Raw genomic sequence first — 21,359 nt, 5'->3', positions numbered from 1 at the left:
TCATTAGTGTTGAGCGATACCTTCCGATATCAGGAAATATCGGATCGGATTGGATCGGGCCGATACCCAAAAAGTATCGGATATCGCCGATTCCGATACCGGAAACCAATGCAAGTCAATGGGACACAAATATCGGAATGAAAATAAACCCTTTCTTTCCTTGTAGGTTAATTCTACATGAAGGAAAACAACTAACAATAATGTAGAATGTATTGGGGGAGGTGGTTGCCCAAATCGATGGGAACAGTGCTCACAGTGAAACATGAAAAGCCGGCAATTCAGCAGCGGCATACACCGGTACCCGGCAATTTATAACAGAAAGAATAGAGCTTCACACATAGATTAGATAGATAGAAACATGTCAGTCACATATATATGAAGTACAGTGACAGTGTTGCTTACTGTACTTGTCATTTAGTGTAAAGGATTTATTAAAAAAAAATATTAGTGTTTTCATGCACCGTCTCTTTAAAAAAGCCGGCCGGCAATTCACCATCTGTACCCGACAATTTAGAATAGAAAGAATAGAGAATCACACATAGATTAGATAGATAGAAACATGTCAGTCACATATATATGAAGTACAGTGACAGTGTTGCTTACTGTACTTGTCATTTAGTGTAAAGGATTTATTAAAAAAAAATATTAGTGTTTTCATGCACCGTCTCTTTAAAAAAGCCGGCCGGCAATTCACCATCTGTACCCGACAATTTAGAATAGAAAGAATAGAGAATCACACATAGATTAGATAGATAGAAACATGTCAGTCACATATATAATAAGTACAGTGACAGTGTTGCTTACTGTACTTGTCATTTAGTGTAAAGGATTTATTAAAAAAAATATTAGTGTTTTCATGCACCGTCTCTTGAAAAAAGCTGGCCGGCAATTCAGCAGCGGTACCCAACAATTTAGAATAGAAAGAATAGAGAATCACACATAGATTAGATAGATAGAAACATGTCAGTCACATATATATGAAGTACAGTGACAGTGTTGATTTCTGTACTTGTCATTTAGTGTTAAAATAAAGGATTTATTAAAAAAAAAATTGGCGTGGGGATCCCCGTAATTTTAGTCTCTGGCGGAGGTTAAGCAGACAGCTGGGGCAGATGTTTGAAGCCTGGAAAGGGGATAATACCCACGGAGCTTCCCAGGCTACTAATATCAGCCCCCAGCTGAATACCTAGCCTTTACTAGCTATTAAAATGGGGACCCCCCCAAAAAATGACGTGGGGTCCCCCCTATTTTAATAGCTAGCAAAGACTAGGCAGACAGTTGGGGGCTGATATTAATAGCCCAGGAAGGGTGCCTTGAATATTGACCCCCTCCCAGGCTAGAAACACTAGCCGTCAGCTGCCCCAGAAATGGCGCATCCATAGGATGCGCCAATTCTGGCACTTAGCCTCGCTCTTCCCACTGCCCTGTAGCGGTGGCAGTGGGGTAATAGGGTTGGGGTTGATGTCAGCTTATAATGCCAGCTGACATCAAGCCCAGGTTAGTAATGGAGAGGCGTCTATAAGACACCCCCATTACTAATCCCATAGTCAAAGTTAAAAAAACAAAACACAAACATCCAGAATAAAGTCCTTTAATTGAAATAAAGACACAATTCTTTAATGTTCTAAATTAAACCATACTTACCATCACGCCCATTCCAGCTGAAGCCAACGATCTCCTGCAATAAAAGAAAAATAATAAAGCAACATCATCCTTACCTTCCCATGGTTCCCAGGACAGCTCCAGCTCTGCTACATCGAGATGACAGGCTGGACCGCAGCAGAACGCTGCCATCCAGCCTGTCATCCCGCAGACACTGAGAAGCGCAGGCTTGCTTACGCTCCTCAGTGTCTGGCTGTGACGGCATCCAGATGAGCCGACAATGAACTCAGCTTACCTCATGCACGTCACTGACAGCGTGGGAGAATTCTCCTGCGCATGCGGTGAGCGTGAGAGACTCGGCTCATCTGGATGCCGTCACAGCCTGACACTGAGGAGCGCAAGCATGCCTGCGCTTCTCAGTGTCCACGGGATGACAGGCTGGATGGCAGCGTTCTGCAGCGGTCCAGCCTGTCATCTCGATGTAGCAGAGCTGAAGCTGTCGTGGGAACCATGGAAAGGTAAGGATGATGTTGCTTTATTATTTTTCTTTTATTGCAGGAGATCGTTGGCTTCAGCTGGAATGGGCGTGATGGTAAGTATGGTTTAATTTAGAACAATAAAGAATTGTGTGTTTATTTCAATTAAAGGACTTTATTCTGGGTGTTGTGTTTTTTTTTAAATACTTTACTAGAAATTCATGGCTGTCATGTCTAATATTGGCGTGACCCCATGAATTTCGGGCTTAGGGCCAGCTGATAATGCCAAGCTGGCCCTAACCCCTTTATTACCCAGTGAGCCACCGCACCAGGGCCCTGGATGAGTTGGGTACAGCGCCAGAAGATGGCGCTTCTATGAACGCGCCATTTTCCGGGGTGGCTGCGGACTGCAATTTGCAGCGGGTGGGGCCCAGAAAGCTTGGGCCTCCCTGCGCTGCGGATTCCAGCCCCCAGCTGCCTAGTTGTACCTGGCTGGACACAAAAATAGGGCGAAGCCCCACGTATTTTTTTTTTTAATTATTTCATGAAATTCATGAAATAATTAAGAAAAAAAGGGCTTCCCTATATTGTTGTGTCCAACCAGGTACAAATAGGCAGCTGGTGGTTGGGGGCAGCCCGTTCCTTCCTGCTGTACCTGGCTGGACACAAATATAGTGCGAAGCCCCACGTCAATTTTTTTTAAATTATTTCATGAAATAATTTAAAAAAAAAAGGGCTTCCCTATATTGTTGTGTCCGGCCAGGTACAAATATGCAGCTCGTGGTTGGGGGCAGCCCGTTCCTGCCTGCTGTACCTGGCTGGACACAAATATAGGGCGAAGCCCCACATCAATTTTTTTTTAATTATTTCATGAATTTCCTGAAATAATTAAAAAAAAATTGAAGTGGGGCTTCGCACTATATTTGTGTCCAGCCAGGTACAGCAGGCAGGAACGGGCTGCCCCCAACCATCAGCTGCCTATTTGTACCTGGTTGGACACAACAATATAGGGAAGCCCTTTTTTTCTTTATTATTTCATGAATTTCATGAAATAATTAAAAAAAAACAAAAACGTGGGGCTTCTCCCTATTTTTGTGTCCAGCCAGGTACAACTAGGCAGCTGGGGGATGGAATCCGCAGCGCAGGGAGGCCCAAGCTTTCTGGGGCCCCCCCCCGCTGCAAATTGCAGTCTGCAGCCACCCCGGAAAATGGCATGTTCATAGAAGCGCCATCTTCTGGCGCTGTACCCAACTCATCCAGGGCCCTGGTGCGGTGGCTCACTGGGTAATAAAGGGGTTAGGGCCAGCTTGGCATTATCAGCTGGCCCTAAGCCCGAAATTCATGGGGTCACGTTAATATTAGACATGACCGCCATGAATTTCTAGTAAAGTATTTAAAAAAAACACAACACCCAGAATAAAGTCCTTTAATTGAAATAAACACACAATTCTTTATTGTTGTAAATTAAACCATACTTACCATCACGCCCATTCCAGCTGAAGCCAATGATCTCCTGCAATAAAAGAAAAATAATAAAAAACCAACATCATCCTTACCTTTCCATGGTTCCCAGGACAGCTCCAGCTCTCCTACATCGAGATGACAGGCTGGATGGCAGCAGAAAGCTGCCATCCAGCCTGTCATCCCGCGGACACTGAGAAGCGCAGGCATGCTTGCGCTTCTCAGTGTCAGGCTGTGACGGCATCCAGATGAGCCGAGTCTCTCACGCTCACCGCATGCGCAGGAGAATTCTCCCACGCTGTCAGTGACGTCCATGAGGTGAGCTGAGTTCATTGTCGGCTCATCTGGATGCCGTCACAGCCAGACACTGAGGAGCGCAAGCATGCCTGCGCTTCTCAGTGTCTGCGGGATGACAGGCTGGATGGCAGCTTTCTGCTGCGATCCAGCCTGTCATCTCGATGTAGCAGAGCTGAAGCTGTCCTGGGAACCATGGAAAGGTAAGGATGATGTTGCTTTATTATTTTACTTTTATTGCAGGAGATCGTTGGCTTCAGCTGGAATGGACGTGACGGTAAGTATGGTTTAATTTAGAACATTAAAGAATTGTGTGTTTATTTCAATTAAAGGACTTTATTCTGGGTGTTGTGTTTTTTTTAAATACTTTACTAGAAATTCATGGCGGTCATGCCTAATATTGGCGTGACCCCATGAATTTCGGGCTTAGGGCCAGCGGATAATACAAAGCTGGGCCTAACCCCTTTATTACCCAGTGAGCCACCGCACCAGGGCCCTGGATGAGTTGGATACAGCGCCAGTAGATGGCGCTTCTATGAACGCGCCATTTTCTGGGGTGGCAACGGATTGCAGTTCGCAGCAGGGGGGCCCACAAAGCTTGGGCCTCCCTGCGCTGTGGATTCCAGCCCCCAGCTGCTTAGTTGTACCTGGCTGGACACAAAAATAGGGCGAAGCCCCACGTAATTTTTTTTTTCTACTTATTTCATGAAATTCATGAAATAATAATAAAAAAAGGGCTTCCCTATATTGTTGTGTCCGGCCAGGTACAATTAGGCAGCTGGGAGTTGGGGGCAGCCCGTTCCTGGATGCTGTACCTGGCTGCCATACAAAAATATGGCAAAGCCCACGTCAAAATTTTTGGGAAAAATTAATTAAAAAATAATAATTTAGGGACTGCATCTTTATTAACTCATCAAGTGTCATTTAATGTTAAAATAAAGGATTTATTAAAAAAAAAATTGGCGTGGGATCCCCCATAATTTTAGTCTCTAGCGGAGGTTATGCAGACTGCTGGGGCAGATGTTTGAAGCCTGGGAAGGGGGTAGTACCCACGGAGCTTCCCAGGCTACAAATATCAGCCCCCAGCTGAATACCTAGCCTTTACCAGCTATTAAAATGGGGGACCCCCCCAAAGAAATGAAGTGGGGTCCCCCCTATTTTAATAGCTAGCAAAGGCTAGGCAGACAGCTGGGGGCTGATATTAATAGCCCAGGAAGGGTTCCATGAATATTGGCCCCCTCCCAGGCTAGAAACACCAGCCGTCAGCCGCCCCAGAAATGGCGCATCCATATGATGCGCCAATTCTGGCGCTTAGCCTCGCTCTTCCACGCTGCCCTGGTGCGGTGGCAGGGGGTAATAGTGGTGGGGTTCATGTCAGCGCCAGCTGCCATGAAGCCCAGGTTAGTAATGATGGGCGTCTATAAGACACCCCCATTACTAACCCACAAAGTGTTAATAAGAAAACACACACTACACCCAGAAAAAAATAATTTATTTGAAATAAAACACACCATTTTATTTAATTCTTAGTTTACTAAAAAAAAATAGCTACCTGTCCACGTTCCTGCGCTGATCTCCCATGCACAGCTGTCACATCTGGAGATGGTGACAGCTTTGCATGGCTGCTGTAAGCTCACGCTGCCGGGAACACGTCCGCTCCCGGCAGCGGGAGCCACTGACTGAGGTCACCGGAGTGCATTCAGTCAGCGCAGCTCCGGAGACCTCTTTTATGGCACTGCTGTACCGTGGAAATTTCTCACGGTACAGCAGGGCCGTAAAGGAGCTCACCGGAGCAGCGCTGCCTGAACTCCGGCGAACCCGCTTATGCAATGACGGGGCTGCTTTACGGCCCCGTCATTCTAGCGGCGGCAGCGGTTCAGAGCGGTCACATTCTATGTGGCTGCTCTAAACTGGAGATCATCGTGGGACACTCATGGACTACTACGGAGGGGTAAGGATAAGGTTGTGCTTTATTATTTTACATTTTATTACAGGAGATCGATGGCTTCGGGGAATTAGGTGTCTAGATGAGTATAGGTGTAGTTTTTTATTTTTTACTTTATTTTAGGTGGCGATCGGCGGGGACAGGTAATGTATAAACTAATTTATTGTAGGTCACCAATGACACCAATGACATGTATTTAAAATTTATTGGGGACCAAAAAAAACGTGTATAGGGGCAAAAATAGCACATGGGGCAGTTTAAATAGCAGGATCAGGCTGATGGGAACTACTGCTCCCATCGAGCTGATCCTGCTGGCAGGAGTGGACGGGGGACAGACATAGGCCGATGGGAGTAGTAGTGTCACATCGGCCTATGTCTGCCTGCACGCACACACCCGCAGACATCGCACAGACACCGCGCACACCCGCACACACTCGCAGACATCGCACAGACACCGCGCGCACCCGCACACACTCGCAGACATCGCACAGACACCGCGCACACCCCCACAGACATCGCACAGACACCCCGCACACACCCGCAGACATCACACAGACACCCGCACACACCAATCATGACGGGTATGATGGTCTGGGAGGTGAGGCTGACCTGTGCGGCCGTGGGAAAGTTCATGTGAGTTCATGCAGTGCAGTCAAGCATGAACTCACATGAACCCTCTGAGGGCACCGCGGCTACTTCAAATGAACAGCTGATCAGCATCACCTGATACCTCAGCTGTTCATTTGAAATAACCGGCGGGAAAGCGCAGCACAGAACGGGAAAGCCGGCGGTGAAGTCTTTTCACTGCCGGCTTCCCCGCCCGGGTCCTTCGCTCCCCTCTCCTTGGTGCTGTGCTCCCCGCCCGGTCCTAACTTACGATCGGGAGGGGAGGTGGCGAGGGGAGCGCAGGATCGGGGGGGGGGAGCAGCGGGGGAGCAGTATGGGGCTGTGTGATTCTTTAAAAGCCGGTGGCTTTTTACCACCCGCCGGCTTTTAAACAATCAGGAGAATTCTTTCAAGCTGGGATGGCATTCTGATGACAGGCTGGATCGCAGCTGAGCGCTGCCATCCAGCTTGACATCCTTCAGAGACACTGCAGAGCGCAGGCATTATGGGAACTTCCGATTCCGGTATTCGATATTGTAAAAGTATCGGAATTAAGTATCGGAATTCCGATACCGCGAATATCGGCCGATACCCGATATTTCAGTATCGGAATGCTCAACACTAGTGATCATTGAATTTGACATAACTGTTCTGTGGACATAAAATAAGTCAGGGGTGGAAACAGACAGTCAAGGACCATTGTACAGAACATGCATCTAGGCTCCACTTTCATGTCACTCCCATGTATATACACACAAATACTGTATATGAAATATACACAGACACATACTTATACACATTAAACACATAATGTAAACAATGCGTAAATATATTTTCTTCCAAAGAATGCAAAAAAAAAAAAAACTATGTGTGAACATACCCTAATAAGGTAAATTACAAAGTTTGTAATTTAATTATTTTCTTCATGGAAATTTTAGTGGTTGCCTTGTTCAGATGATAAGTAATTTTTTTTTTCACCTTCCCACATTCATGCCCTTAACAGAGATAACTTTTTTTATTCTAAACTTCACTATATGAGGTCTTTTTTTTTCTGGATACGCTGTCATTTATAATGGACTGTTATGATAAGTGGGATACCAGCTTTAACTATTGTTACAGGCTCACCTGGTGAGATGTATTCTTTATGCTGTAGGTCAGGGTAAGTAACGCGGACCAAAGGTGATGGCTCAGCAGGCAGGACTTCTTTTGGGGGCAAGTGAATTAGTGAGGATGAGTATAGCAGGATATACAGGATGACAGGCAGACATTTGGAGCAAGAATCGCCAGAAGACACAGAGACCAGAATGTGGATTTACACAAGAACTGTAGCTCTATAGCCAGCCCCAAAATTGCAGTGAATAAATGGTTAATGGCATAGTTGTATGCTACCAGCAGACAGGTGGTCTATGGTAGAGAGTTAGACAATCAGCAAACAAATGGTTAACTTCAGGCAGAAGTAATGAACAGACAATTTGGATATTTGCAGAAAAGATTACACACTTGCAATAGTGCTGTAGTGTGAGCAGTATCAGTAAAGCATAGAAGAAATTAGTATGCATACAATAAACAAATGGTTAACTGCAGGTCAGCAACGATGAACAGGAAGCAGAATATTTGCTTGCAGAGATGATTACACACTTTTTCAGAAGTGTTGCAGTGTGAACAACAGAAGTATTGCAGAGGAGTGTTCATTATGCTTACAGCTTACAAATGTTTAACCCTAGATATGAGACAGGAAGTAAATGCAGACAGATGATAAAAAGTAGCAGTTTGCTGAAGAGATGATTAGCCTGCTGTGAGAAATAGATGGTGAGGCAAACTCCAGAAGTACACAATTGCTTTGAATGCAAATTAAACACAGCAAAAAGACACAAAAGATTTCAAGAAACAAGGTAGAAAAAAATGGCAGCTGTTTTTACCAATGTAAGAAGATGGACATACAGCCCACATTCCCCCTTGAAGACGTGTATTGTTGTGATGTTTAATGTGTATCGTGACATGCGTTATTAGTGACAATGTTGTATTTTGCTCGACAGTAGGGAGAGTTTGGGTTAGTCATTGGGTCTAGCCCAGAGTGGGAGGGGATAAAGTGAAGGGATAGAGACAGTTTCCTGTCAGGAAGATAGATAGGCCCCTGCCTACGGTCTGATCAGTGAGCTGAATCGCATGACCTGGGTGTCCCTGACGTGAGAAAAGTTTGAGGCAGTGGATAGCGTGATCCTGAGCAGAGAAAGGAAAAGCGATAGAAGGACAGAGTGATGCACTGGAGATTGGTCCTGGGACAGAATGCCTAGCAGTACAGCCCCAAGTCCGCAAGACAGAGAGGTAACGGGCCAGGACGGAACAGGGAACGTCAGATGAAAAGAGGGCCCTGGTCGGTAGTTCCAAGGTGTTGGCCAGTAGAAAAGCTTAGTACCGGCCATAGTGGAGAAAAGTAGCTCCCCTAAGTGGAAAAGGATGTGGAACCATGAGTTGGATTACAGGACTGTCACTTACTGGACTCTAGTGCTGTTATTGGGGACTAGGGAAGTTTCCAAAGTACTGTACTGGGTTGTGGCGAAGGCAGAGGAACTAGCTGAGTCAGAAATTAGCAAGCCTTGAGAAGGGAAGAGAGAATGTGTATGATGATGCTCTATGTTCTAAAGAACATATTTGTGAAGTTATGCACCCGTTATCTTTTTCTGCTATGTTTTTTGAGTGCAAAACTTACTGAATATTTGTCACACCAATGAATAAACTGGAGGGAAGCACCGCCCTACACACTGCGGTCACCGCTCTTCTCTCCCCAGTCTCTTGAGCTGTTTTTTGCAGCATTTCCAACACTGTTGCATTTTCCTTCTGCTGGTGAGCCTCCAGCTGGCTATAGGGAGATGCAAAGATTCTGCAGATGCTTAACCCACTGTGTCTTGCAGAGGTTAGCTTCCCTGGTCTATACCCAAGCAGTAGAGGGTTTCACAGGCAGTTCCTCCCACCACTCCTTGCCTGAACTAAGGTTCAGTGCAGTCGCTAACTGTGACTCACGTCGCACTGGGTGACGCACCTCCCGGCTTCCTGTGCGCAGACTGGTGGTGCGCCTGCGAGAGTTGCGGCGCCATGTAATATGGCGTTTCCTGATTGTGAGTATTGACAGCTGTTCCCCGCCCTATTTATATCAGCCCAGATCCCCTCCACTTCACTTCCTGACGAAGCGGTAGTGAAACGCGCATTGGAGGGGTTCTGTGGTGTGTCCAATTATTGGTATGTGATCTGCCAGTTGAACTTTTTCTGTATTATTGGATGAATTTTATGGGCACTGATCTTAACTATCCTTATTCATACTATATGGCTTCATATTTTGTACTTGGTTTTGGCTCAGGCTCTGTGCATTCCTTGGTTTTGTTCTAGTATTGTGAATTACATATTTCTTTATATACCTTTGTTATATTACTCGGTTTGCATATTGCATTTTCATGCCCATATCGTGTGGTCATATATTCTCCACTTGGGGATTATACTTACTGTTACGCTCACGCCTGGACTGACTGGCATGAGCGTGGTTAGTGGTCCCACTGGGCCACGAACTGAGGAGTGCCTGGAGGGGTGTGACTAGGGGCCTCGCCAGATCCGACCACGAACACACGGCGGCTTAATCGACTCCGTGGTCCGAGGAGGGACGTGGGAGGTGGCCCAGGTGATACTCCAGGTCAGACCCCTGTCACAACTGTTGACCCACACCGGGGAATGCAGGAATGGGCAGGTTAGGCTGGTATACAGACAGGTGGGTACTGGCAGGCACGGCTGGTATGCAGACAGGTGGGTACTGGCAGGCACGGCTGGTATGTAGACAGGTGGGTACTGGCAGGCACGGCTGGTATGCAGATAGGTGGGTACTGGCAAGCACAGCAGGTATGCAGACAGGCCGATACTGGCAGGTTGGAAAGCAGGCTGGATAGGGACCAGTACAGACTGGGATACAGGAACAGAGCCGCAGGTTCGGTGGACAAGCAGAGCAGAGCCGCAGGCGCGGAGGACAAGCAGAGCAGAGCCACAGGCGCGGAGGACAAGCAGAGCATAACTGCAGGCGCGGAAGACAAGCAGAGCAGAGCAGAACCGCAGGCGCGGAGGACAAGTGGAGCAGAGCAGAGTGGAACCGCAGGCGGAGGACAAGCGGAGCAGAGAAGAACCGCAGGCACGGAGGACAAGCGGAGCAGAGCGGAACCGCAGGCACGGAGGACAAGCGGAGCAGAGCGGAACCGCAGGTGCGGAGGACAAGAGGAGCAGAGTGGAACCGCAGGTGTGGAGGACAAGTGGAGCAGAGTGGAACCGCAGGTGTGGAGGACAAGTGGAGCAGAGCAGTGCGGAACTGCAGGTGCGGAGGACAAGAGGAGCAGAGCAGTGCGGAACTGCAGGCGTGGAGGGCAAGCAGAGCATAACCGCAGGCGCGGAGGACAAGCAGAGCAGAGCAGAACCGCAGGCACGGAGTACAAGCGGAGCAGAGCAGAGCCGAACCGCAGGCACGGAGGACAAGCAGAGCAGAGCATAACCGCAGGCACGGAGGACAAGCGGAGCAGAGCGGAACCGCAGGCGCGGAGGACAAGCGGAGCAGAGCAGAGCGGAACCACAGGTGCGGAGGACAAGAGGAGCAGAGCAGAACCGCAGGTGCGGAGGACAAGCGGAGCAGAGCAGTGCGGAACTGCAGGTGCGGAGGACAAGAGGAGCAGAGTGGAACTGCAGGTGCAGGCAGTCAGGACAGGGCTCTGTTCACATGGAACAGACTGGGAAACACAGGAAGATAGCTAGAACACAGGAGGTAGATACGGAGGCAGGGAAACGGGACAAGCAGAACCAGATACACACAAGGTACTTGCAATGAAGTAGGGAGTGGACACAAAACTCACAAACAGAAGTACAGAGACGAGTTGGAGTTAGGTGCAGGTTAAGACACTGCAGGAAAAGGAAAGGATCGGACATAGAGACAAACAGGTAACGGGCTAGGACAAAGTTCAGACAGGAACTGAACCTGGAACAAGATACAGGAACGAGCCTGGGTACTCAGCCCCCAGAGTGGCGGAAACAGACAAGATACAGGACAGGACCTGGCAACTCAGTTGCACAGAACCCACTGAAAGAAAGCGTTGCTCAGGCACCTACTACTGGGTGGAGGGGGTTTAAGTATCCAGTGACTCACAGCAATAGCCTGGGGACGCATTAGGACTGCGCACACTGTAACTTTAAGAATCAGGAAGTAACAGCGCCACCGCCCTAAGCAATCAGACAAGAGACATGCACACAGCAAGTAATGGAGCAAAGTGTGCAGCCTGGACTGATAGGTAAGTTGGCGGTCTTGCATGGTGGGAGATGGTAAGCCTTGCCAGCACGCCGCCAGGGATGTTACACTTACTTCATACATGACCACATTGTGGTATGCACATTGCACTTTTCTGTACAGCATGTAGCACTTTTCAGTATTACACCTAATAGGTCATAAATACATAATAGATCACGCCTTAGTACTATTTTACAGCTATTTTCTACAGTGTATCATGTATTTTGAATAATTTATATATTCTCTCTATAGCCATCATTGTATTGTATTCATTTCACTTGTATATTATTATTTTGATATATGCACACTGCACTTTGCTTTATATACTAGTTCTTGGTTATTTATATCTTTTTTTGATGCATCATGCATTGTCATTAAATTCTTTTCTTGATACATCATGCATTGTCATTAAATTCATCTGGCCAATAATATTGTTTTCATGGACACACCCTGATCCCCTCTCTTTTATATTTTGTGTTTTTAATATTGTTGTGTTTTTATTCCATCATGTGTTTTTTGATTTTGCATTCAATCAATTTTGATTGTGATTACTGATATTGCATTGTTTTGAATACATTGTTTGGTTTTCTCAGTTCAGTTTCTGTCTAGTTTCCTGTAAGGTGCTTTCTTGTATTGTCTCTCCTGTTTTCTGACTGGGTTAGCCTACTTGTTTATTCTGATTTCTCTGCTCCTGATCTCAGCTACATATATTGAACCTGTGCTGCCTGCCCTAAATTAGGATTGTCTGACCATATCTTTGCCTTCGTCCACCTATACCTTTTACCCGTGTCTGTGACCCTCTGTTCAGCTGCTGCAGACCTGGGGACTGCTCTGGAGTGGTACATGGTGACTACCTGTGGTCAAGCTTATCCCCACCATTAGTGGCTCTAGTGAATACCAGGCAGTCACTTAGTTACTGTATGTATTTACCAGTATAATATGCCTGAAAAACCCAGAAAGTTTTAGGTTTTTAGGCAGATAAAATTCTTCAATACACATCAGTGAAGCCTGTGGCTCACAGCTAGAGATTTATGAGTTTTTATCCCAGCAATGACAATGTATGATATAAGAATTAATTAAATATATGAACTTTTTTGGGAGCAGTCAGATGCTGTGGTGAAACTCTACCCCAAGTCCTGTGTCATGGGAGGAGGAGACCAGGATAGCATCCTGTGACAAAAACTACTCAGGACTTAAATAGGGCAGAGATCAGCAGTTCTGATAAATAGGGTTCGAACCCTGGTAGTGTCCTGACTGGGCACCCCCCCATGCCCTATGGAGGTCCATCTTTGAATTGAGCTTAAGGTTAACAGGATCAAATATGTGGTATAAATCCTAACAAAATATCACTTTTGGAAACACAAAAAGATTATACTTGATAATTTGACCAACTTCATAAATCAGAAACGCCTTCAAGTTCTATCACCTCCAGGAAAAACATAGAAATAGTTGACTGTCACTGGACACCTGGAGCTTCTGGGAACTCTGTCAGGGCTTACAAAGTTAATAGCATTTTATATTTGTTCTATACTCTGGAAAGAGGAGTGCCTGTCTGGTGGGTGGAGTGTTCTGCAGTGACTCAGTGCTGTGCATACTGTATGCACACATACCTACGCTCCACATAAATTGCTTGTACACCTGGACAGGATCTGTGCTGTCACACACAGGTAAGCCCAAATAAAGGAAATTAATAAGAAACATAGGAGCGGCCATGAGATTTCTAATGGAATGAGAGTTTAGTATCAGGCATTTAAGTCAAGTTGGCCACTGTGTGAGATATTTGCAGAAGAATTCCATATGTGGTTATGATCTTACTTTCCTCTTTTCCAGATTTTAACTCTTGCTAGTGTCACAAGCCTTTGTGAGGTTAGATTAAAAGTGACATACGGAAAAGGACATTGTAAAAGACTCACCTGTGTGCGTAGCTAAGACAAGCTAAGGCAACACCTTGTATGTGTGCGTAGTATTGACAGATTTAAGGATCCCTTTTCTGCTTGTGTGACATGCTGACATGTGGAAGGAGTTCAGTAACGGTGGTCATAAAACACAAACAAGCGCAGGGGGCCAGTTTCCTATGCATGGTGCAGAGCAAACATATTTGCAATGCCTGTTCTATTGCATCTTTGGTGTGTGCACCATTCTTCTCGGCGGTCACTAACACACCAGACGCCTTTTGTGTACAGTTGCTTCCTTTGTTCAATATTTAAACTAGAGGAACAATAATTAAAGATTGCAGAAATAAAGTTGACCAAACACTAAAGATGAAACCAATGTAATAAAAATGATAATATATGTTTGGCAATTTTCCACACAGCAGCCAAGGACACGTAGAATAGCTTTCAATATATGTTCAAAGTCTAGTAATGGAGTAATACGTGTTTCATTTAGGCGGTCTTGCTGCTGAAATTTTTGCAGTGCAGAATTTGCTGAGGATTCTCTAAGATACAATATGAGGGAACATATCCTTAAAGGGGGTGCCTGGCTTAAAAAAAAAACAATTAGGCATGGGTTATAAAATAATAAATGGCATACTCACCGCCTCACCCCTGTGGATCCAACACAAGCTGCCCGGTTGGTTAGTGATGGCTCTAGCAGCGATGTTGCAATGTTGTATTGTAGCAGGCAGGTGACTGGATGTTTTTTTGATGACACCATTTGTTACAGACTACTAGGGCTTATTAATGTTAATGTGGTTGTCCACACTGTTTTCTTAAAAACAGACCAGTGTGTTCTAAACTTAAAAAAAAATGATATACTCACCTACTGATTTTCGGCTGCTACCCTGTATTGCTGCTTGGGTACCCCGCTGGTCTCTTTTCTCCTTCTTCCTCTAGTTCAGTGGTCCCCAACCTTTTTTGCACCAGGGACCGTCTTGAAGCAAGATCATTTTTCCATGGCCCAGCAAGGAGCGGGTGGGGTGGGCGGGGCTTTGGTCATATGGGGGCGGGGTAATGGAGGGATTTGGAGTTTAGTGCATACTTATCATATAGTGTAGACCAAGTCCCCACCAGGAGCTATGCCAGGAGCCCCACATAATGTGCTGTGCCAGGAGCCGCATCACTGAGGCCCCATCACGCCCTGCAGCAGGACAGGGCAGCTGTCCTGACAGCTGCTGTTCAGCTGCATTTACTTCATCCCAGGGGCGGACACAGACTGTAGTGGGCCCCTGTGCAAGAAATTTTTGGGGGCCCCCCCCCGCCCTTCATAAGGCAACAAAGTTATGTAAACATAACCCCCCCATGTGCATCTCTCACCCCCCCATGTGCAGCTCACCCCCGTGCATCTCTCATCCCCCTCCGTGCATCTCTCATCTCTCCCCTCCCCCCATGTGCATCTCTCATCTCTCCCCTCCCCCCCATGTGCATCTCTCATCTCTCCCCTCCCCCCATGTGCATCTCTCATCTCTCCCCTCCCCCCCATGTGGATCTCTCATCTCTCCCCTCCCCCATGTGCATCTCTCATCTCTCCCCTCCCCCCCATGTGGATCTCTCATCTCTCCCCTCCCCCATGTGCATCTCTCATCTCTCCCCTCCCCCCCATGTGGATCTCTCATCTCTCCCCTCCCCCATGTGCATCTCTCATCTCTCCCCTCCCCCCATGTGCATCTCCCATTCCCCCCACTCCTAGTTAATTGTATTTAAAAAAAAATAAAACTTGTTATACTTACCCCCATGCGATCCCTGCAGAATCCTGGTGCTCGTCCAAATCGCTGACACCAGGTTCTCCTGACTTCCGGCCATGTGACGGCGCCGTCACATGACCGGAAGTCAGGGGAATCATGAAGGTGCTGCCGCAGCAGCGCAGCGCTAAGATGTCCCGGACCCGGCGCTTAGCATGCGGCCGGGGGCCCCATGAGGAGAGAGACGCACAAGAGGGGGGCTCCGAGGGGGCTCCTACCGGCCGGGCCCCATACTGGAGTCAGGGCAGTCATGCTCTGATGGCGGCCCTGCTGGAGGCTGGAGGGGCCCCCTCTCCCCGCGGACCGGCTGAAAAACCCCAACGGCCCGGTCCTGGTCCGCGGACCGGCGGTTGGGGACCTCTGCTCTAGTTGAATAGTGGAATATGTAGCAATTACAGCCAATCACTGGCAACACTTCTGTTTAAAATATCAATAAGGAGCGCTGTGGAAAGTCTGAAACAAGTCACACTTGCCTTTTTTCTGCCATAGTATGGACAAGTCATCATCGTCACTAGCGTAAGGGTAACCCTTTGATTTCCTAAAAATTGTTCCAGCATGGTCTAAGCAGTAGTGGCTACTGTGGTAACCAACACTTGGCTTCTCGAGGATTGGTAGTGGAGTATTTGTTTTTTATGTTTAGTCCAGGCAGGGCCTGTTATTATCAAAACAGGGGGCTTAACCACTTTAACATTTTGCTGCAAATCAAATACAGTACCGATTTATGGTAGCTTGAAAGTGAAAAGCTAGAAAACTCAAGGAATCCTATTTGACATAAAGTTCACATATACTCAGTGGTGTATTACCAATGTCAGCAGGCCACGCGGCTGCTATGGGATCCATCATCCTGGGGGACGCGGTGCCAGCGCCTGCATCGGGCCCCCTGTCCGTCATTGCACATTCAACTCTATAGGCATCCTGGATGCTGATACAGTTGAAAGCAATGATGAAAGAGGGAGCCGTCCGCTCCCTCCTCCATCATTCTCCCTTGGCGTCTGGGATCTGACGTCACTTTATCATGCCGTCTGTTCCGAGCAGTGAAGACAGCGCTTCAGAACTCTCGTCATGGATGCCAGAACAGCAAGGGAAGAGGAGGAGAGGTGAGTATTGTATTTATTTATTATTTTAAATAAGTGAGTACATTGTGGTGACCATAATACTATATGGAGGACTATGGGTGGTACATTATACTATATAGAATGCTATGGGGTTCATTATGCTATATGGAGGGCTATAAGGGGCATTATACTATATGGAGGGCTATGGGGGTGCATTATACTATATGGAGGACTATGAGGGATTCATTATACTATATGGAAGATTATGGAGGGCATTATACTATATGGAGGTGCATTATACTATATGAAGGACTATGGAGGATGTATTATACTATATGGAGGACTATGGGGTGTGCATTATACTATATGGAGGACTATGTGGAGTGCATTATACTAAATGGAGGACTAAGGGGAGTGCATTATACTATATGGAAGACTGTGGGGAGTGCATTATAATATACGGTACTATGGGGGGTGCATTATACTATATGGAGGACCATGGAGATGCATTATACTCTATGGAGGACTATGGGAATGCATAATACTCTATGGAGGACTATGGGGAGTGCATTATACTATAAGGAGGACTATGGGGGTGCATTGTACTATATGGAGGACTATGGGGAGTGCATTATACTAAATGGAAGACTATGTGGAGTGCATTATGCTATATGTAGGACTGTGGTGTGCATTATACTATATGGAGGTCTATGGGGGGTGCATTATACTATATGGAGGACCATGGAGATGCATTATACTCTATGGAGGACTATGGGAATGCATAATACTCTATGGAGGACTATGGGGAGTGCATTATACTATAAGGAGGACTATGGGGGTGCATTGTACTATATGGAGGACTATGGGGAGTGCATTATACTAAATGGAAGACTATGTGGAGTGCATTATGCTATATGTAGGACTGTGGTGTGCATTATACTATATGGAGGTCTATGGGGGGTGCATTATACTATGTGGAGGACTATGGGAGTGCATTATACTATATGGAAGGCAATGTGGGGCCCATGATACTATATGGAGGGCTACGTGGGGCCCATTATACTTTATAGAAGGCTATGTGGGGGCTAGTATATTTGGAGGGCTATGTGGGGGCCATTATAATAATTGGAGGACCATTATATGCAAGCATTTATGCAGTGTAAAGGTTTGTCTGGGGTCCATCACACTGAATAGAGGTCTGTGTGGGAGCCATTATACAGTGTGGAGAGGTGTGGGTGCCATTATACTGTGGGTAGGTCATTATACTGTATGTAGGACTGTGTGGGGGTCACAGTCGGGGATCATACTGTGTTGGGGTCACCATACTTTGCCGGGGGAGTTGAGGGGGGGGTACATTAGGGTCATCATACTGTGTGAGTGGTGGGGAGTAATTCACTGTGGGGAAATCATAGAGTATCCGTAGGGTGCTTTCGCTGACATCATTCTTTATGGGTGCAATGAAAGGGGAATCTAGGGCTTCAGTAAGAGGAAAATTACTTTGTGAGGGCTACAGAGTTGTGAGATATGCTCTTCTGTGACCCCGCCGAATATTAATTTTCTGTTTTTGGGCGATGAGGGAGGGGGGGGATTAGAACTTCTGCTATGGGGCACAATGATGTCTATGTACGCCGCTGCATATACTCCAAACAAATATTTAGATGTTAGACATTCTGTTTTGCTTTTTTGTTTCAATTGTATGATGAAGGAAAGATATGCTTTGTGCAAGATCTATAATTAAGAAACACATTAAAATGATGTTACAAATTGCATACATTATATAAATATCTTAGACCTGATGAGCTAGATGTACTTACTTTGAAAATTGACATGCATGTCAGATTCTGAAGCGAAAATTATGAAATATGTGACTAATATAATGGTGTATACAGTCATGGCAGAAGATGGAGAATTTTTTCCCCATCTTCTCCTCAGGGAGAATCGAATGACACTATGATCATACTCTAATGATTTACATAATTAACCCAATTTTCTAGGATGAGAAAACATATGAACGTCTGCACCTAGCCTAAAGGTAATTATGATATATGTCATTCAAGATCATATGAAATGCCCATGAAATGTGAACATTTTCAAATGGTATTCTAACTTGTTTTTGAGATGTCTTTTTTCCACATGAGGCGCTTGTTTGTCTAGGAAAATACTTAAAGTAAATCATAATCTTACTGTCAGCTGAGAGGGTGCATGTATATTTTGTTCATAGAAAATCAGACTACTCCTCGGTAGTTAAGATCTAGGCACCTTAATGGTACTACTATTAATGTTTTTACAAGATACAAAAAAAATTGCATGTAAAAAATTTGTTGAATTTCAAGTTTTTATAGGGTTTTTATTTACTTTTTAGGTGATATTTTTAATTTTGTCACATTTTGAAAAAGTGTTTTTTGTGGTCTTTCAAGTCATATAGAGAAGTTTATAAAAATAGAAAGCAACATACTTTGAGAATATTGTCTGTGTTATGAACAACTAACATACACAAAAAAAACACTTTATATGTAATCTCTGCAAAAGCCATGCACACTTTTCCACGGAGTTCCAGACTGCAATGTCCATACCTGCTTTCATTTTCAGAAACCCTGTATGTAGTTTGCAACCTGATCCAAGTTTCAGACTTCTTTACATATGTGAGTGTCGATCTCAGTAATATAGGCTGAATATGAGGTCTGTGTTTATAAAGGGTACTACTGTGTTCACTGCTCATATATCAGCTCAGCTCAGCGATCTTGCACCCTTATCCTCTTCACTAAATGGCAGCACTCACCATATGTCTTTCAATCGTTTATTATTTCATTGTCAGAATGAGGACACAGATAAAAGAGACTTTCTTGTATCTGTTTCCTAATGCTAATATTGAAAACAAAATTAACACATACCCTGAGGCAAGTAAATAAATAGTAATAGTACATGTAAATAACATAGGATACTTAGTTAACATTGTTTTGATAAAAAAAATGTAAATGCCATCCCACCACGACAAGGTGTACCCCAATCGGAACAGTGAGAAAACCTACATGAAAACATGTGCAGCTGAAGTAAAGTATAAAAAATATAAAGTTTACTGTGTCATAATCTTTAAAATACAGGCATTTTGTTTTTATCTTAGGTTCTGCTTGTTAAATGGTCACAGTGTGAATACACATCTATGTATTGCATTTATACCAACATGTCCTCTGGCTCAAATTTTTTTGGTTTTGGTTTGGTATTTTGTACTTTGTACAAATCAGGGTGTGGCTACCATTTTTTGGGGCTGTTCATTTTGTTTAAACAGCTTTCCGTGGGCAGGTGGCTGAATGGTAGGGACCCAGGTCCTACTCTGCGCTTACCTATTTTTACTTCTGCTCACACAGTGAGGTGAAGAGTCAGGTACCGCCCCGATTGGGGTACACCTTGTCGTGGTTGGATGACTTTTAAGCTGTTTTGATCAAAACAATGTTGACCTAGTACCCTATGTTATTTACATGTACTATTACTATTTATTTTCTTACTACAGGATATTTGCTCATTTTGTTTTTACCTTAGGTTCTGTTTGTAAAATGGCCACAGTGTGAATGCACACCTATGCATTGCACTATTACCAACATGTGCTCTGGCTAAAAATTTTTTGGTTCTTATTACAATAATGAAAAAATAAAGAATTAAAAGACATATGGTGAGTGCCACCTTTTACCTTCTTCATTAATTTAATATAATTGTGCCTTTGTCGTAAGCATCTTTGGAGTCTATATATTACACAACTGATCCATGTTTGTCAGATACGGAGATTGAGAAGGATATTCTGAAATATCAAAAAATATACGGCTCAAAAAAATAAAGGGAACACTTAAACAACAGAATATAACTCCAAGTGAATCAAACTTCTGTGAAATCAAATTGTCCACTTAGAAAGCAACACTGATTGACAATCAATTTCACATGCTGTTGTGCAAATGGAATGGACAATAGATGGAAATTATTGGCAATTATCAAGACACCCTCAATAAAGGAGTGGTTCTGCAGGTGAGGACCACAGACCTCATCTCAGTACCAATGCTTTCTGGCTGATGTTTTGGTCACTTTTGAATGTTGGTTGTGCTTTCACACTCATGGTAGCATGAGACGGACTCTACAACCCACAGAAGTTGCTCAGGTAGTGCAGCTCATCCAGGATGGCACATCAATGCGAGCTGTGGCAAGAAGATTTGCTGTGTCTGTCAGCGTAGTGTACAGAGGCTGGAGGCGCTACCAGGACACAGGCCAGTACATCAGGAGACGTGGAGGGGGCCATAGGAGGGCAACAACCCAGCAGCAGGACCGCTACCTCCGCCTTTGTGCAAGGAGGAACTGGAGGAGCACTGCTAGAGCCCTGCAAAATGACCTCCAGCAGGCCACAAATGTGCATGTGTCTGCAGAAACTTTTAGAAACCGACTCCATGATGGTGGTATCCACAGATGGGGGTTGTGCTCACAGCCCAACACCGTGCAGGAGGCTTGGCATTTGCCGCAGAACACCAGGATTGGCAAAGTCGCCACTGGCGCCCTGTGCTCTTCACAGATGAAAGCAGATTCACACTGAGCACATGTGACAGATGTGACCGAGTCTGGAGACGCCATGGAGAGCGATCTGCTGCCTGTAACATCCTTCAGCATGAACTGTTTGGCAGTGGGTCAGTAATGGTGTGGGGTGGCATTTCTTTGGAGGGCCGCACAGCCCTCCATGTGCTCGCCAGAGGTAGCCTGACTGCCATTAGGTACCGAGATGAGATCCATCAGACCCCTTGTGAGACCATATGTGGTGCGGTTGGCCCTGGGTTCTTCCTAATGCAGGACAGTGCCAGACCTCATGTGGCTGGAGCGTGTCAGCAGTTCCTGCAAGATGAAGGCACTGAAGCTATGGACTGGCCCAGCCATTTCCCAGACCTGAATCCGATTGAGCACATCT

The 21,359-nt window shown here is 45.6% G+C and overlaps 1 protein-coding gene across 6 annotated transcripts in view; it reads left to right on the top strand.

The window, feature by feature from the left end:
• The first annotated feature begins 13,206 nt into the window (after positions 1 to 13,206).
• SYTL1 (synaptotagmin like 1) overlaps positions 13,207 to 21,359 on the top strand; it is a 295,599-nt gene continuing 287,446 nt past the window's right edge. For 5 of the 6 annotated variants that reach the window (XM_073666188.1, XM_073666187.1, XM_073666186.1 and 2 more), the window contains exon 1: positions 13,207 to 13,356. The gene's annotated coding sequence lies outside the window, so the exon portion shown is untranslated. Of the gene's footprint in view, positions 13,357 to 18,417; positions 18,456 to 21,359 lie in introns of all 6 variants that reach the window. The other variant, XM_073666184.1, reaches the window with a different exon arrangement.

Source organism: Phyllobates terribilis, unplaced genomic scaffold, assembly GCF_046119375.1.
Source record: "Phyllobates terribilis strain yellow unplaced genomic scaffold, ASM4611937v1 Scaffold_2__4_contigs__length_985480577, whole genome shotgun sequence".
In the NCBI taxonomy this organism is placed as follows: Eukaryota; Metazoa; Chordata; class Amphibia; order Anura; family Dendrobatidae; genus Phyllobates; species Phyllobates terribilis.
This window is presented reverse-complemented; position numbering and strand designations above follow the sequence as displayed.